Source organism: Homalodisca vitripennis, chromosome 4, assembly GCF_021130785.1.
Source record: "Homalodisca vitripennis isolate AUS2020 chromosome 4, UT_GWSS_2.1, whole genome shotgun sequence".
Taxonomy (NCBI): Eukaryota; Metazoa; Arthropoda; class Insecta; order Hemiptera; family Cicadellidae; genus Homalodisca; species Homalodisca vitripennis.
Window position 1 is genome coordinate 42,612,687 of NC_060210.1, and position 20,247 is coordinate 42,632,933.

Here is a 20,247-nt window from a genome sequence, read left to right on the forward strand (position 1 = left end):
GAGTTGGTATGCACTACGAGGAGAATATAGTGCTGAGGTAAAGTGCTGTCATCTAATTACATGTAGAACTTTGCTGCATACAACATGTACTCTAATTTATTTACCAACGTCAGCACATATCAAGTGGAACATGCCGTTAATTTGGGATTTTAACTCAACAAATAACTTATCAAAGGTGGTTCTGGATAGTACTTTGCAGTTTTTAAAATCACATTTTTCTATTTTCTGTTACCAGTTTATCGATCTCCCATCCACATTTCATACAAAAATAATGGTAGTACACTCAAAAACTCACTTATATATTATATGTATATATATATATATATATATATATATATATATATGTATATATATATATATGTATATATATATATGTATATATGTGTGTGTGTGTGTGTGTGTGTGTGTGTGTGTGTGTGTGTGTGTGTGTGTGTGTGTGTGTGTGTGTGTGTGTGTGTGTGTGTGTGTGTGTGTGTGTGTGTGTGTGTGTGTGTGTGTGTGTGTGTGTGTGTGTGTGTGTGTGTGTGTGTGTGTGTGTGTGTGTGTGTGGTGTGTGTGTGTGTGTGTGTGTGTGTGTGTGTGTGTGTGTGTGTGTGTGTGTGTGTGTGTGTGTGTGTGTGTGTGTGTGTGTGTGTGTGTGTGTGTGTGTGTGTGTTAAGAGTAAACTTTACACGGTGCGTCACCTACATGTATTTATTTATGCGGCCGAAATGTATTAGCTTTCATTGTCTCGGTCACAAATTAGAGCAAATAAATAGGAGATACAATAAAACTAAGTCTACGAGAATTATATCTTATAACTACAGTATGTTATGGAAACATAAAATATCAGTATGGTAAATAAATTATATTAATTATCAAATTAAATTACGAAATGAACTGTGAAATTTTTGTATCACAGATAAAATTTTCAATTATATATTTCATATAAAATATCTTTGTATTATGAAATATCAGGATAGCGGGAGGATGGCGGTTGCCCATTAAATCTACATTCTACCGACTGTGCCGGATAACTCTACTCAATAATGTAGGCCCTAATGGTCGAATCCACTCAGTTGATTGTCTGAAACTAACTTATAATACAAACTTTGTTAGCATAAAATTGTCTATACTCTAATAAATTGGCTCAACCATTGACATGCCCACAAACAAAAGTATCCAACATTATCCAATATTGAACGTATGTGAACCTTAACGAACGTAAGTTTCAAACCAACGAAACACTCATCACTGTTTTCAATATTATCTTTTGCCCACTCCTCATTTTAGTTTAACTCGAAATTTGGGTTCATCTAACTTGCATTTATGGAAGTAAAAACTCAATGTAGAAAGAAAATGTATCATAAATTATAAGAAAATGTCACTTTATACAAATATTGTTGGTTTTTTAAGTCTCATTGGCTTATAATACTGAATCTTTGAAAACGTAATCAGGTTTTCAATAAACTGCACTAATATCAAATATTTTTTATACATAAGTCGTGTGATTTTTTCGTGACCTTATAATAGTGATCTGAAAAATCAATTTTTTCAGGTTTTTGCATGCACTAATCTAAAATTTTGTTTCAGTACAAACGAATACAAACTGTTTTTACACGTAAACTTGGCAGTTCGACTGTGTAAAGCTACTATATAAAAAAATTAAATAAACTCTTGTCTATACGTTTTAATTTAATTTTCAGTATTAAGAAAACCTTGTTCATCACATGGAGGAAAAGTGTTTCTGTGTTCATGCTTATTTCCATAATTGTACAAAAAACACACACTTTTTCTCCTAGCTATTAGATAAACTATTTTTATGGAATTAATCTGTTTAAATATATATTTAATATATTTGATAATATTACAGAATGGAGAACGTATAAATGTTTAACAAGTTATAGAAATACAATTATCATATGTTATATACGTACGATAGTTATCACAATTCAGTTAACACAATCTCATTCTTATTCCATGATTCTACATAAACATTTCTGGAGAAGTATGAAAGCCACCTTCACTCTATTAAAAGTTTCACTGAGACGACAACCGTTTATTTTGATAAAAACTTTTCTCTCTATTTTTCAAAGTACGCTATCCAATTAAATGTTTTAAAATGGTAGACATTATAATAATACAACATTTTATCTACGTTAAGGCTCAAACCAAAGAATAAATATTCTAATTTCTCTAAATATTTCAATGTTTAAAACTACTTATGGTCTAGTGAAGTTGTAAATAGTCTGTTATGTTCATGGATTACTATTAGCTTATCTACTGATTCAGCGATTAATTTGAAAATGACAGTATCGTCAATATTAAAAACAATATTATGTCAAATGAAAATTTTGTTTGCCTGATAAACGTAATAACCAGGTTTCAGTTAGAAATATATCGGCTATCGAAACGATATAACTGGTAGATACTACACTGAATTCCTACTTTTGACATATTGTATACATATGTTTCATTAGTCTTCAGACACTTTTTCGTATGTTAGATTATTGCACTAAAAAATATAATAATTTCATATTTAAAAATTAAATTTCTTAAACTTACTACCAAGTTTCTACCACAAATCTAAGAGTAAGAAATATAACAAATTTAATGTTTATCAAAACGTATTTTTATAGTTGTCCTACCTATAGAAATAAAATTACTGCTGATATGTTGGAAGTTATGCAACATTTTAATTGATTTTATAAAATATTTTACAAACATTCCCAAAATATTTTTGAACACACCCAAAGTTGGGAAATATCGTGGTCTCTTAAACAATATTTGACTTGAGGTTAATATTCTTTAAACATTTTTATATTACACAAGGGTACCTTACTTGTTTGTGTATACCGATTACATAAATGACACTAATAAATAATAATAATAATAATAAACGGGTTATTGGTAAGTAAATGTTAAGCTTATATAAAAATAATATCCAGAACTTTATGCGAGCTGTAAATACCTATCCGACCTACCGATATAGGATGTCTCAATTTGGTCGTAAATAATACTACAATTAAAGATTTTTTTCATGAGAGTTCAATTGTTTATGGCTAAAATAAAGAATTTAATTTTTATAAATGTTTGGATTTTAGTTTTTATTATTCTAACTATGACCTGGAATTATAACAATTTATTGTTATTGAAAACAAAACTAATAAAATAGTAAATTAATAAAAGGGGAGTGTTAAGACACCGTATGGGCGAAAACTATCTCTACAACTCTCGTGGTCCGAGATCGCAACTATCTGGAAGATCATGTGCACAAACAAATATGAAATTCCGAAAGAATCTTCAGAAAATTATACTATATCTCTGTCTTGACTCATGTATTCCATCTTATGACACATCCTGACAGTCCGTTGTCAACGTCTTATTTACCTCAAAAACGATAGTCAAATTGTGCTGATTTTCGACACTGAATGAGTGGGAATTGTGGAGATATTATGATGAAACCCAAATTGAGATGAGCATATTGTGGGATTGGTTTCAAAGACTGAGTTTGTTCCACGTTGAGTTTCAATTCAAACTCCTCACGGTTATATGACAAAGATGGTAGTTTTTAATTGCTGATAATTTTCTAGGTTACCCCCCCCCCCCCCCAAAGGGGATACATAAAATAAGTAACCTTGTTTTTGTAACAGCCGAGCGTATGACACAAGGTACTGTTCGTACAAACATAGACGTACAAAATACGAACTTATATACAGTTCAATATTTATAAAGCTCGATATTTTGTCCCTTGGTTAGCTAATTTTGGGTTTTCGATCACAAAGTACGGCACAAACACATGAAAGCAATCTGTAAATAATTTTCTTAACAGTAGATGAACGCAGTTTTCACGAATATACATCTATTTTGTTTTGCATATTTGAATGTTATGTTACTCCTCATACATACTCTAACGCCAAAGTAGATATTTGTTGTTGTTACAATTGAAGACAAACTATTAAAGGCATCAACTTGAAATCTGACAGAGAAGGCACGATCTTTCACATAAGAAATGTATAAGCTCTCCAATTTTCTTTGTCTGCTGGACTACGATTACCTTTAACTTAGAAGTTTCTCAGTACCAAGTATATATAAATGTAAAGTCAATACCTTTTTACCATGGATGGTACAGTTCGAATTCTAAAAAATATTGAAATGTACAATAAGTAATACTTAAATAGGAAAAATATTTTCCATTCTCAAATTATTAACATATATTCATTAACTCGAAACAAGATTGTATAATCTATAAATTCAAGGAAAAAGATAGAGGATGTGATTTGTAGTTCTTAACACGTCATTTTCTTCTTTTTTTATGTGTTATCGGATATTCTCAAAAAGTTTTGACTTAAGTTATAAAATAAAAATAATATAGGTCTACTTCCAGAAAGCTACCCAATTAAGTTTTAATATTACAGCATTTAAACCCATTCCGTGCGATTGCTCTTGGCCGCAGCTGCATTGGTAGGATAGAAAATTTCCATATTTGTCGGTAATGGTGACCACTCCCCCTCCAACCACCTCCCTCCCCACCAATAGGTCATCTTAGATTATGCCTATGGTAATATGTAACATGCACAGAGACGGTATAAGAGAAACAAAATTATGCCATGCAATTGCTATTAACAGATTTGGGTTACACTCTTACACTACAGCGCTCATAGTGACGAGAGTATACAACTCAAAGATCGATAAAGCAGTTTGTTCTACTTGTGCTGCTACCTACCACCATTCTTTGAAACTTACGCTTTTTTGCCTAATAAGAGTACGCTGTAATTGCATTTTTAGAATATAATCATCACAAACTATCTCGGCTAGCTTTTCAATATTGGTGTACATTTACTTCAACTAATTAACTCAACCTTAATAATACATCTAATAATGAAATAGATCTTAATGTTTTAACATTGAACATATGGGGGCATTGTGAAAATGTTTGTGTGTTATTATACTAAGTGTTTAATGTTTCTCTTCATATCTCAGTGAAATGAATTCTTCTCCTGGGCTACACTCAACACAGTTAATGTTGGGATATAGTGTCAATAGTTTAAATTCTTTAATATTCCGTAAATAAATCTGAAAAATGTATGTTAATGAATGCAATTGGACGTTTTTCTTTGGATTGTGTTTCAAGGTAAGTTTTTGGGCGATATCAAAACGTCTCTTTCAAACGTCATGAATTTATTGTAAACCGTTTTGAGTTAATAATCTTCTGCAAAACTACGCATACAGACAGAAAACTAATTTAGAAAGGACATATTGTATCATGTATTATTTTGTTAGTTTTTACCCCTTGAAAAACATGATAGGGTTTGATCAATGGTTGCGATATGTACTGAAATCTTTGCAAAATATATAATTTTATTACTTTTGTATTTTTAAAATTGTTTAAGTTACCAAACTGAGATTAATAACGTTAATAGTTTATGAGAAAGATTTATTGCACAGCCTATTACAAGGAAACAGCTGTTAGATACCAAACAGCACTATATAATCATTAACAGTTATTTAAAACTATTTGCTCATTGTTGTTTAAACTCTTGAGTCACAACGTTCCACTTTATTTCCTTGTAAGAATCTTCTTTCAGTGTGTCTTCATACTACACATTTAAATGCCTCAGCCAAAACAAATTCAAACTTAATACAACAACTATTGACGGTTATCGGAAGCTGGTGCACAAACTAAAAGAGTTGCAGGTCACCTTTCATACCTACCAAATCAAGCAAGAGAAAGCATATCGCGTGGTTTTAAAAAATATGCACTTTTCCACTGATGTTGCGGACATTAAGATTGCTATTGAATCCTGTGGGTTCCAGGTTCGCAACGTAATGAATATGAGACAGCATAAAACCAAAGCACCTCTTTCAATGTTCTTTGTTGATCTGGAACCAAATCCGTGTAACAAAGATATATTTAATATCGGGTACCTCCTTAATGCAAAAATTACCTTTAAACCACCGCTCAGGAAATCCGAGATCGTTCAGTGTAAGTGATGTCAAAGTTATGGACACACCAAAACGTATTGCTGACACCCTTACAGGTGCGTTAAATGTGGCCAGAACCATGACACACGGGCATGTTTGAAATCCAGTGATACCCCACCCACCTGCGCTCTATGTGAGGGGAACCACCCGGCGAACTACAAAGGTTATTCTGTGTACCGCGAACTTAAACAAAAATCGTTTCCCCCGATCAGACCCAAAGTACCTGAAAGTAAAACTCATGATCAATCACCTCCGGGAGCCCAAGAAGTGGTAAGACCTCCCAGTCCATCCACTGTTCGAATCCTGCCGGGACGATCATATGCACAGGTGGCATCCAACTCGATGTCTGAAGATAACAGTACTCAAAACGCTTTAAGTAAAAGACTTAACGACTTTTTCAGCAAATTTGAAAAAAATAATGATACAACAGGCTGAACAGATAGGTACTTTAATGAACCTATTGTCTTCCGTCATTTCGAAGCTAAAATGAATAATTTTTATAGAATAGCACTTTGGAACGCCAATGGCTTGAGTAACCATACTCAAGAGGTTAAAATATTTCTTGGTCTTCATAAAGTTGATATTATGCTTATCTCCGAAACTCACTTCACAGATATGAAACATTTCAAAATTCCTTTTTACTCTCTGTATCACTGTAATCATCCAGATAATACTGCTCATGGTAGTAGTGCGGTATTGGTTAAAAATAGTATAAAACACCATGCCATACCAACTTATAAGTATAATTATATTCAAGCTTCCAGTGTTGTGATTGAAGACTGGTCAGGTCCACTAACGGTATCTTCTGTGTATACCCCTCCTCGTCATAACGTTTCATACCAGCAATACAGCGACTTCTTCAATACCTTGGGTTGTAGATTTATTGCGGGGGGTGACTTTAATGCCAAACACACCATGTGGGGCTCTCGGCTATGCAATCCCAGAGTCTCCTCAAGACTATCAACGACAATAACTATCAATATTTTTCTACGGGAGAACCGACTTATTGGCCTACTAATCCCTTAAAAATTCCTGATTTGCTTAATTTCTTCGTGAGTAAAGGTATTTCCCAAACGTACACACGTGTAGAATCTTGTCTTGATTTATCCTCAGACCATTCTCCATTGATCTTCACTTTAAGTTCATCTGCCATTACTACAGAGGGTCCACTGTGGTTAAGTTCTAAATATACTGACTGGGACCAATTTCGATCTCTTCTTGATGAAAACTTGCATTTACACGTTTCCTTGAAGACAAATGGTGAAATAGATGAAGCTGTTGAATTGTTTAACAGGACAGTCAGAAGTGTGCTTGGCAATCAACGCCGTATCAACGAAATGGAACCACTAATGGCCTGAACTACCCTCTTAGCATCAAGAAAAAGATTGCTCAAAAAAGAAGACTTCGTAGGATTTGGCAAAATTCCAGGAATCCTCGTGATAAAAACAACTTCAATAGAGCGGCGCGGGGATTTACTGCTAGTCTAACTCCTACAGAAGACACGAAATATTCAATGTGGAAAACTACTAAACACATGACTAGTCCAAGAGTGCCGATTCCTCCGATTATCTTGCCAGGTGGTGGCTGGGCCAAGAACAACAAGGAGAAAGCTGAAGTATTCGCTACGCACTTACGCGATGTGTTCAAGCCCAGTGACTCAGCTCAAGCTCCTGACCCAGAAATTGAATACTTATTAGAATCACCTACCCAACTATCACTTCCTGTTGAGCCCTTTACTCCCTCTGAAGTAACTGAAATAATTATGAAACAATTGAAGCCGTACAAAGCTCCTGGGTATGACCTCATTGCAGGAAGGATTTAAAAGAACTGCCGAGGAAAGCTATTATGTTTTTGACTTTTGTCTTCAACGCAATATTGAGAATTGAGCATTTTCCAGCACAGTGGAAATTATCGGAAATTGTCATGGTAGCTAAACCTGGGAAGCCTCCACATCAGGTTAGTTCTTATAGGCCCATAAGTCTATTGCCTGTGACTTCAAAAGTTTTTTAGAAGCTTTTTCTAAAACGATTTTAGCAAGTTATTGATAGCGGCAACCTTATCCCCAACCATCAGTTTGGTTTCCGCCAGAAGCACTCTACCATTGAGCAGATTCATCATGTGGTCAATTTAGTGAAGGAAGATCTGGAAGCAAAAAGATACTGCTCGGCTGTTTTTCTTGATATCAGTCAGGCTTTTGATAAAGTTTGGCATGAGTGTCTCCTCTATAAATTAAAACTAATTGTTCCTCATTCTTTCTTTAATGTCATCAAGTCCTATTTGTCAAACAGGTTTTTTCGAGTCAAATTTCAAGACGAATACTCCGACCTCCACAAAATTGGGGCGGGCGTTCCACAAGGCAGTGTATTAGGTCCCATCTTCTACACCCTCTTCACATCTGACATACCTGTACGAGCCGATGTCACCATGGCCACCTTTGCTGATGATACCGCTATACTAGCCTCTCATGAAGACCCAGGAACTGCATCCCAACGACTACAATCTGAGCTGGATGACTTGTCGGAGTGGCTTGTGAGATGGAGGGTGAAGGTTAATGAAACCAAGTCCACTCATGTAACTTTCACAACAAGGCCTGCTAACTGCCCACCTGTCTCTCTTAATAATGTCCTCCTCCCCCAATCTGAAGAAGTTAAATATCTGGGTATGCATCTAGACCGAAGACTAACTTGGCGTTCTCATATCTGGCACAAAAGATTATTTTTAAACTCAAAATTCAAAAAAATATCCTGGTTTTTAAACAAGAGGTCGAAATTATCATTAGGAAATAAGTTGTTAGTATACAAGGTGATTTGGAAACCTGTTTGGACTTATGGTATACAGCTTTGGGGTACAGCCAGTAACTCAAAAATAGAAATTCTCCAACGTTTTCAGTCTAAAGTCCTTCGGAACATCCTGGAAGCTCCGTGGTATATAACTAATCAAATAATACATCAAGACACCAAATTCCCACAGTAAAAGAGGAAATAACTCGCTACAGCAAGAAGTACCAAGACAAGCTGTATTCTCATCCGAACTACCTTGCGATGAACCTGTTGGATAATAGTGCGTCAGTTACACGTCTGAAGAGACACTCAATCCTGGACTTACCTCTTAGGTTCTAATTTCAAACTTTCTTGTTTATTTGTGTTAGCTCTATCGCTTGATAGAGTCTAACTCGTGTTAATTTATTATTTTATCTAATTTACTTATTGTTTTAAGAATGTCTGAACAGATTGTAAATAAAATTGTCAAAAAAAAGTTATATTTTCATACAATACACTGTTTAGTATGTTTTTTTTATTAATGTTTACCTAGTTTTACATTTCAAGTATGATTCCCTTTAACTAATGTACCCTTCTATTGAGTATTTCGTGATTAACTAAATCTTTACTTAGCTTTTATAGTATAAGATTTGTAACTATGTAATATAATACATTCTAGTATTAAGTAGCAAGTTGGGCTATAGTTTATAAGTTTAATACCTGCGTGAGTTTGCATGCTCTTTAAAGTTTCGTAATCAGTGTTTTTTGTAACAATTTAAAAATAATTACTATTGGTAAATATTAAAAACCTGTTTAGCTGTAATTTACAAAATAACAGCAATTTCATTACAGTAAAAAATATATTTAAATTTTGACAAAATAAAAGCATCACTTTTATAAATTTAGAAACTAACATACAGTTGTAAATTACGACAATTCAGTAACAACAATAAACCATATATAATATCTTTAAATCATTAATAGTGTAAAATAAATAATAAAAGAGTTGTTACATAACTGCATGATAATTTATAACAAAATTAGAAAAACTATTATGTATAAGCTGTGTCAAGCAATGCATATTATGTTAGTCAAAATGTAATATCTACTACAATTAAACTTAATAATATACCATAATCTTTTTGGTTAATTTCAATGCCAGTACCAAAATGGTCTTTAAAAGATATGATGTAGTTAACGTACAACTGTTTTAAGTTATTAAACCTAGTTAAGTTACCTTAACTTATTTTCTTACTATATACTAGTGTATAAATGTAAAATAGTTACCGTATGTACTGAGCTTAGCAAGCTAAATTGTATTTGGCTAGTAATTGTAGTAGATGACTGGAAGTTCACTTACGAATACGACCGAAAAATATAATTCACCCGGAGTAAATCGCAGCAGACAATCTATGAAACTAGCTAAAGAGCATGATAAAATGCGGGAAACGTTAAAATTTTAAGATCAATTAACGAAGAGTTTAACTGTAGTTTTTAATTGTATTTTTGTTTGGGTAATAAATATCACGTTATCAATACTCACTATAAATTAGTAAAAAGGGGTTTCCACCTCAAATGCAGCTTTCACCAGAGCAGAATGTAGCTGTGGAAGGAGAAGGGTTACGTGAAGAGAAAGAGGTTGAGCACTGGACGTTTACTTGCAGTACCTCCATGGCCGTCTTCATCTTACTATCCTTTGCCTTTGAGGCTCTCCTGTTGCGGATTGTGTAAGTAGCACTATAAGTCGTTTTCATATAAAAATAATAGGTTACCTACAGCAAGCACATATTTGCCCGTAATATAATAAGAATATCCACCTTTCTTAAAAGATTTGAACAAGATTTTGTAAACAAGTGATAATTATTAGAAGGTATTCACATCTTAAGAACTACTTCCGAGTTATGTATTTTAATTGTAAAGAGCTCGTTATCACAGCACTGAATTGGAAAACCGATTCATAATGAGCAAAAATAAAAGTAACATTTGCTAAATAAAATGGATTTTTCAATATTTTAATACTTATATGATATATTTTCAACTTTTTAATAGTTTTTCATTTAGAAAGCCAATAGTAGGGAACGAGGATTGAGAGATCACGCGTTGTTTCTTGTAAGTTCCAAAAGTGACTACAATGTGTATGAAAAATTTACGATATGAATATTTCATAAGTAGATTTTTTATACATCGGTATTTTGGTTTAGTATATTCTCTCTTTGTGAAATGAATTCAAAATTAGCAATACTAAATAATTTATTTAAGAAAAAATTAGGTAACGTTAGTCTCTTCTGAGGCATTCAGTTTAGTATTTCCTTAGTTTTAAGTAATAAGGCATGTTAAATCATTTACATAGTCATTTATTTGACACACTGGAATATTATAATTTTGGGTGTCTAAATATTAAAGATATTTTATTATTTTATATTTTAATAACAATACAGTATACAATTTTTGCAACGATATTCCAACTTTATTTAATAAATAATTTCGATCAGAAAACAGAAGATAATAATTTGTTATAAATAGTTCAAAGCTACTAGTATTACATTTTTTTAAATAATAGTAATAAAATTTGCAGTAATACAAAGTATTGCAAATCTCGGTATTTGTTTATTTAAAACCTTTAAGGTCCATAAAGAGGAAAACTATGGACTATTAGGACTATATAATCCTAATGTTTACTTCACCTAGTAAAATAAAGGGTTCGTTTTAATTACTTATTCAAAATCTGTTTTTGTATGTAAAAAGTCTGTATAAAATTGGTATTCAACTCAACGTTCTGAGATTATATGAATTAGTGAGTTATTGAATAAGTGTTACGGCCTCCTTTCCTTATTTAGTAATTCGCCTCAGTTCAGAAGCGCTGACGTGACAGGAGCAACACCCAAACATGTGCACTATTGTCTGATACCCGAGGTTTCGCTCTCTACTTTGTTCTAAACCAAGGTATTCTAGGCAGCCTTTTTAAATGATAACGTTTCTTAATACAGTAGTACATAATTTTTAATCTGTTCTAGTTAGCATTAATATTCTATTACATTCATTTTTATATTTTCTGAAATCTCTTTTCTGCTGATGAAACATTAATTCGCGTGAGACACAGGCTTGGAATTGGGATCCATACTCGTTCCTTAGTGCTCATCTGTAAGGTGGCATAAACGCCCACTTATTAATTTCAGTTCATTATAACTTGAATAGTGTCAGATGCATATATGCCTGAAATCTATGAACACATCCATTTTTAGGTGACCATTTAGAAGTAACATAACTTGTGTCAAATTGTAATAGTATTTAGTTTAGTTTTGTATTCTATTACATTTCAATCGTAACGGCATTTCATAAATTTAACTTGATTTTCAAATCGTTATTCAAATCATCTGTGGTGATGGCGAGTAAATCCTTGTGTAATGTCAACTTTCTGTTCATTACTTTCCAATGTAAAGCAGTAATACTTTACCGTTCCAATGTTAAGAAATAACTGTTTACTACTATCACTTTGATAACGTTTTTCAGTCATGGGAGTTTCTGAGATAAACTTGTCCTAAAAAAAAGTATAGGTTAAAATCATTTCATTATTTTGGAGTTTTAACTCAGTGTTTCTAAAAGTTTTATACATTATTTTTTTAAGAAAGAAATACAATTTTATTTGGTTGAATTTGACTTGAGCTGAAATGATAGTACAAGCTTACAACTGTGTATTTTTTTATATTTTAAATATACTGTGTAAAATCGCACCACCGAAAAAAATTATTCTTCTAAATTAAAACTTCTTTCTCAACTTTTTTTATTTTCTTTCACAGACTTTACTTTATTACTTTATCGTCCAAAATCCAAGACACTGTACTTCCGATTTCTAAAAACAGAAGTTTTGTGACAAATTTCAAAAAATGTAAAAATTAGGCTGAAGATTGTCTACATAACATTAATACATCAAAAATACAAGTATTTTGGAAGCTACGATTGGTAAACATTTCACTATCCCGCACTTGAATGTTACTACGTGTGTGTTACTACAAGGGTGTGTTACTACCAGGGTGTTACTAAGACGATCACAATAACTCGTTTTGCTGGCAGTCAACGTGTATATTTTCACAAATACGAAAGCATAGTTCAATAAAAACACTAATCACTATATCTTTTTAGTTACTGATATCTATTAGTATTATTTTTAAATACACACACGTTTATATAATGGTATTGTTTGGTGCCTAGATATTATTATAACAAAAGGTAATAACTAATGTTAATACAAACCGTAAATGATGATCACAAAACATGACGAAGGAGCATTGATTTACCATAACCAATTGACGAAGAGCGATGCGATTCTCCGCGTAATTCGCTTCACCTCAGCTCGGCCCTGATGACGTAACAGTTACTGACGCACGACGGTACGTCCACCGGAACTATCGTAACTTGGCCCAGGAACTGTTTATATTTCTACAGTAATTTCGTTCTTTTCATTTGTTTGTTACTTGTTTCCGTAAAGGAAATGTCACTCAAAAATGTAGAGAAGTTTTACCAATTTTTCAACCTCTTCTCTCAATAGTGAACAATAACAATGCCGTCATGGAATTATTCCAAGCGTCCCACAGTTTGATGGTTTGACAACTTTATACAAGACAGGTGTGATAATTTCAAAGTGAACTGTTGTAAGAGTTGTTTTTATCCATAACGGTGGTAAGGGAGGAAGTAAGGAAAGTATAAATATGTTTAAATCACTACTGAATTTTAAACATTTACCATCGCCATAACAAATCATCTTCCCAATTAAAAGTTTTAAATACAGAGTGTGTTGTTCTCTTCTTGTTTCATTACAAATGATTTTAGAAAGGAACTAAAAATTCAGAAAGAGAAACTAAGGGACGTTTGGACACTTGCTAGTGTAACGTAATAAACGATCTCAACTTATGGGTGGCGGAAGAGTTAGGAGGATTCGAAGACACTTCTTGTGTTTTCGGTCTATATCTCAGTTAGGGCTGGTCCTACCGATAATTTACACGTATAAACAATATAAGCTGATAAAATTAAGATCAAATCTTTCAACGTTGATGACATATAAACTCTCGTATACATCCAATGGCAACACATTTTGCCAAACTTCTGTCTTTAGTGCCTCGAGTTGCTATGACCTAGTTTAGAAAAATAGAAATGAAATTAAATAATTTATTACAATTGTAAGTAATAATGTATTAAAACTAAGCGCTTCATATGTGTGTGTGTGTGTGTGTGTGTGTGTGTGTGTGTGTGTGTGTGTGTGTGTGTGTGTGTGTGTGTGTGTGTGTGTGTGGGCGCGAGCGCACGCGCGTGCTTAACATTATAATGTAAACTTACTAGTAAAATGTAAAATATAATGGTATAAGTACCTTTTATATGTGAAACAAATTTTATGATGTTGACGAGATGTTATTCAGATTATCCTTTAGCATATATTTCTAATAAATAAAGTATTATTAAAAAAACGAGGATACCAATCTCTGTTCCCGAACATGTATTCCATTGTAATATTATTTAGTTTAGTTTTGTATTTTATTACATTTTAATCGCAACGGTATTTCATAAATTGAACTTGATTTTCAAATCGTTATTCACATCATCTGTGGTGATGGTAAGTATCTCCCATATTTGTGGTAAATGGGAGATGATGATATGGACATGGGTTTAAGCTCCCTAAACCCTAATACGGGATACTCCACTGAATCTGTGACTCTGTATGACTTCACTAATCACAATATTTATCTTTACTTCAGCAAAAAATGTCCTATATTATGACAGCACTCTTAACTAATATGTAATACAGATTTACCTACTGCCCGGCTAGCTCAGTCGGTAGAGCATGAGACTCTTAATCTCAGGGTCGTGGGTTCGAGCCCCACGTTGGGCGTCTTATTTTGCTTCCATTAGAATTTTACACCATTATTTACAATATTTAATTTTTGTAAAGAAAGTTTCACTTGCATAACCTGTAATAATAATTTGAATTCGGCTTCCGTGATTTTTGTTTAGTTATTTTAGATATCGATAACTACTATTATGTATCAATCGAAAATCCTTATGTTCAAATGAACCTTTTGGGGGTTTCAAATACATCCGGTTACACAAATTTGTGACGTACGCCTATATTGTAAAAAAATCAATATTTTTTATATTTTTATCTTAAAGTATAGATTTTTCTGAGTTCAGTAATATATAATACATATATATTTGGGTTATATTTATATGCTAAAAAAATAATTATAAACATGCTAGTCGGGCGCACGGATCCGTGGTCAGACGTATCGAAGACGTTCTGAACGATAGGATATTGTTTTGAGCATTTTAATATACATAACTTGCACTTTTTAATATTACTTAATATTATTTTAATATTATTTTCACCAGACCTGCTTAAAAAAAAGTCTCCATGGTCAAACACAGAATGTAAACGAAAGTTTTAATTCTGTGTTGTGGACGCGTATACCTAAATTAAATTTTGTAGGCCTGCAAACACTAAGATTTGGTGTTTTCGACAGTATTATTACTTTTAATGAAGGAAGTCAAGGCAGAATAAAAGTGCTTAATGATCTAGGTATAAAGCTAGGCCAAAACTGTGTTTATACCCTACGTCAGATTGATGAGGACCGAGTGAGGAAAGCCGAAAAAGCTGGTGAAGAAGAGACAAAGCAAGCTAAGAAACGGGCAAGAATGGTGAGGAAGAAACTAATTGATGATGATAAGGCCAAGGAACAAGACTATGAAGCAGGAATGTTTTAAAAGGTACTTTTCAATTATATTTTTATATACATAAATGTGTTTTGTGAATTACCGAAAATTTACTTTTTTGACATAAATGTTCCTTTTTCTCAGGAACTAGTTGTCCAATCTTCATGAAATTTATATCATATATATAACGTACGTATTCATACAAGCCCTGCCACTTTCATAAGTCTAGGTCAAAATATAAAAAAATAAAAATTTTTTTAAAAAACAAATAATTGAAAAAAATATTGAGTATTCTTAAAAAATTTCTAAAGCCAAAAATATTGATTGGAAATCTTTAAAAGTGGCAGGGCTTGTGTATAATAGTATGTTTTAGAAGTGCTAAAAATTTCAATTCGTTAGGTATCATAGTTCTTGAGAAAAATGAACATAAATATTTGAAAATTAACATCAGCTGGTATAGGGCGTACATCTCCCCTTAATGTAAACTTGCAGACATTAATGTTCTATTTCTAATCGAAATAAAAACCCATTAGAATAATAAGTTTTTAAAAAGTTTATATGTCATTAACTGTGACATATACAAAGAACCTATAAAAACAAAATATGTAGAACATTTTATGAGCTGTCAATTTGTATGTGTGGAAATTTTCTGCAGGATCAACCTTTAATGAGATATAGACCAAAAACCGAAACAAGGGACCTTTGACCCCTTCTCTTAAAACTACTCTTAGGGTTCAGGACTTTTAGTATGTTATATTACCAGGTACTCCGAACAGCGACCTGTGGTTTTTTCCCGCTTAATGACTGAGTAGCCTTCTAGGCCTCTCCATTTACCATTCGTTGACTAGACTATATAATCGACAGTTTTTTTATACAAATTTTGAGGTAGTCTATCAAAAATATTGTAGAACAATATGCTTACTTAGCATATGCTACAATTGTGTGCTACATTGCAATTAATTTGTAGCTTACAGGGAAGCGGAAGAAACCGTTATTTGCTTGTAATGACTTTCTCTGTTAATTTATTTTCTTTTTTGTCCTCCTCTACATTTCTTGCCACTCCCTGCTGATTAAACGCCCAGTGCGTCCTTGCATCACAAAATGTTTTGTTTTTTTTTTTTTAAGTAATTCAGTTACCAGTAATAGATTATTACAAATCTGTTTCATCTTTTCTTTACAATATTCCACACTCCATTAGTAAGTTCTGAGTTATTTGCATATCAGAATAAATTGCCTATATTGGATGAGTTTAAATTATTATCATAAATTGAAAATGTATTTAACTTATTTGTTTACGAACTGCGTAAAATATTTTACAGTATTTCAACAAAATCTATTGATTTTACTTCCATTTGATCAATTTCATATTTTTTTACTGTGTGACAATTTTGCCAGTATATTTTCCTCTATTTTTTTTCGTGTGTATAGAACTAAAACTGCTAAGTAAATTGATTAAAGATAGGTTTTGATAAACTTTGAACATTTTAGATAAACATATATCAAGTTACAAGTTAGAGAATTATATACTGTTTACTTTATTATTTTAAATAATACAGGTTATTAAAACTACTATTATATCATCGTACATAATTTTATAGATGAGTTACTGTTAACCAATAATTTGTATAAGTTAAGGGGTGTCGGACAGGTCTATCTATCCCATGCTATTTTGTTGATTTTTAGGAACACATTTATCCAAAACTATCTGACTTAGGATGCTGCAATTTTTTTATTTTAAAGTACATGTATTTAAGTTTTGTATGAACGGAGGGTTTTTATTAAAGTATTAATTTATATTTTTTACAGATTTTAAAACTTTTTTAAAAATTACGATGGAAAAAATGATTTAAAAATTGTGCAAAAATATAAATATGAATGATTTTAATGATCTCTCTGTTTAAAATGTAAAGCTATTAAATAGAAACAAATTTAAAAAAAAATCAAGATGATATCTTTTGTGGTTCTTGAGATATATGTTCCTAAAATAAAAAAACGCAAGTTTTCGGGAAATCGCATTTTAATATTTTTAAGAACTGATGTAAACAAAAAACTTACAATCAATGCATTCCAGCTCCATATGTTGGATTGTCTGGGTCCTCCATCTCTTCATAAGTGTCTTCTAGTCTCTTTTTAGCTAAGGCACGCTACTTACGGCACTTTTCATTTCTTTTTTCCATTTCTTGCATCGCTTTCTCTGCTTTATTTTACCCTTAGCTCATCCAGCGACTTCATTACCACAATGCATTGATTGCCTGGGAAAATTCCTAGTTTCTCTAAAACTTCTAATCTAACTATGTTACCTTTATTAAAGGTGGCAATAGCTTCATATACACCAAATTGTAGGGTTTTCTTCATGACGAATGTTGTCTTTGGGATCCTTGTCCATATAATATTATTCAATGACTCGTTAGGATTTTGAGTTCCTTTGTGCAGGCATTTTCGTAGCAATTCTCGGTTTGACAAATCTCTGAAAATGGGTTTAATTTCCTCCATTACTTCTAAAGGTAAGTGGGTGTGAGCAGCATGGTCATACATTGTATTTTCAGCTATCGCTCGCTGGTATTTACACCAACTTTCGTCACCGTTTGGACATAAACCGTCAAAATTGGCGCTGCATCACTCTACTAATATGCTTATAGAAAAAAAACTAATTGACAAAAATCTATAAATGTGGTATGAAAAGAAAGCTAAAATCACAAGCTTTAAAATTACGTCAAAAACAAAACAAAATATTTTTTTTGTGAAAATTCATTTCCGACCCCCCTTAAGAGATATAGTTAGAATAATAACTTTAAATAAACCACCTTCGTTGCGTCACCTTTTTCAACATTAGCCGGGAGAATTAATTATTCCAACGGTTAAATGTACAGCGTTTTTTGGTTTAGAGATATGTTTGCCATTGTTAGCACCCATGACTCCATTTAGTTTTCAAAGCACAACTCATTTTATGAAGTAATCACTACGGCTATCTTGATTAACTACTTTTATTTTATCTATACCCAGTATAATCTGCGTTTCTAATCAATTACAAGTCCATTGATTATGAATCCACATTCATTCCCTCACAACACGGGTTTGTGTTCCTTCACAATATTTCATCACATTTTATATCTTACCCTTTGAGAAGGTTATATTCGGTTAACACTTTTATGTTTAGCGACATATAGGTGAGAAAGTGATGAGAGCAATTTGTTAAAGAAGAACTACTATTATGAAAATAGTGTCTTCTCAGAAAAAGTGACGGCGTACGCATTCAATTTATATTAACAAAATTGTTGTTTAGTTACGTACATGCCCGCGGTTTCGCACGCAATTTCCTGTTGACATTTCTATATATCTAATTTTTGTTCTAATACGTCAATGGAAACTTAAAAATCAGCTGCAATCAGCCAATGATCTAAAAACGTGAGTGTTAGGTTAAAATGTATTAACCGAATGATGATGGCCTTCCGCCATTTACGAAGGCCTCTGGAACACTCCATACTACAAACAACTATATTCTAAGACTGTATGTTAAACAATGAAATATATGAATTGCAAAATTTCGTAATGAATAAAGATAAATCTCGAAATATTAAAACTTATTGGTGTTTTTATTGAATGTATATTGACTGTCTCTTCAAATTTTTCTCTTCTATAAGAGTATTCATTTGTTTTCGATAATAAAGCTATATGTTGAACAGTGAGATGTTGTATCTTCTTCCTGGACGTGACAAGTTGCGTGAAGGCAATTTTATCACGCTTATTTTTTATTATTTCATAAGGAATTTTCTAAAAAATCACATCATTATTTTGACTGCTTACTACAAGTACTTTACAATTTTCCGTAAAATTTAGCCAACGTAAGAGGTCTTTATTAAGTAATATCAGTTCACGCAATATCAGTGCACGCAATTTCCTGTTGAAAAACGGGACATTATATTCATCGTGTCATATTCTTTTTCCATGACATTCTAAACACTCCAGAGATAATTAATAGTCGCTCCAAGATATTCCAACCTCCTGATCCATTTTAGATTTTTTTAAAGAACAGTGTTTTGTGACCATGAAGTTGTGGAGTGAAGCAGTTTTTATATGATTCAAATTTATATACAACATGCCATGATAATTTATTGGATTGCTCTGACGATTTCAGTAACAATTGAACTATTTTAGGCCGGTTTGGAGGAATCCGCTGAAGACAATTTACTAATTACTAATACAATGGACTAATTATATGATGCACAGTGGCTTACCTTACATATATATTATGTTAGTGTCTATGGGTAACAGCTTGAAACGATAAGCAAAATTGCTAAAATATTTAGACCCTGCGTGTAGGTGAGTACTTCTGATTTGAAAGAATTACATTTTCTACACCATGTTTGAGTACGCCACGCTGCCACACTCAAAACAAACAAACTAAACGTATATACTTATAGCCATTGTAGTTTAATCCGGTCGAAGGTACTTCTAATGCCATAGTTGAGTTGGTCTTGTTTCCCCGGTCAAAAAAACACACGCGCACACACACGCACGCACGCACGCGCGCGCGCACGCACACACACACACACACACACACACACACACACACACACACACACACACACACACACACACTGGTTTTTGTAAAAGTCTTTAAATCTGTAGCAAAAGATAGATAGTAACACTATCTTTAATTTCTGCATTACATTAATGATCAAGCGCTGCATTCTCAACATTTACTAAGGATTTCATTTCAAAGCATAGTTTACTAAACCTTCCAATTTTATTACCTGGATGACGTCTGTGCTGGATAACGTATAAAAGTGCTTAGATAAAATGTTTAAATAAGAATTATTTTTAT

At 32.6% G+C, this 20,247-nt stretch overlaps 1 non-coding gene across 1 annotated transcript; it reads left to right on the top strand.

The window, feature by feature from the left end:
- The first annotated feature begins 14,531 nt into the window (after window positions 1-14,531).
- Window positions 14,532-14,604, top strand: Trnak-cuu. Its single transcript has one exon. It is a non-coding gene; the product is annotated as a tRNA-Lys (tRNA).
- Window positions 14,605-20,247: the final 5,643 nt, after the last annotated feature.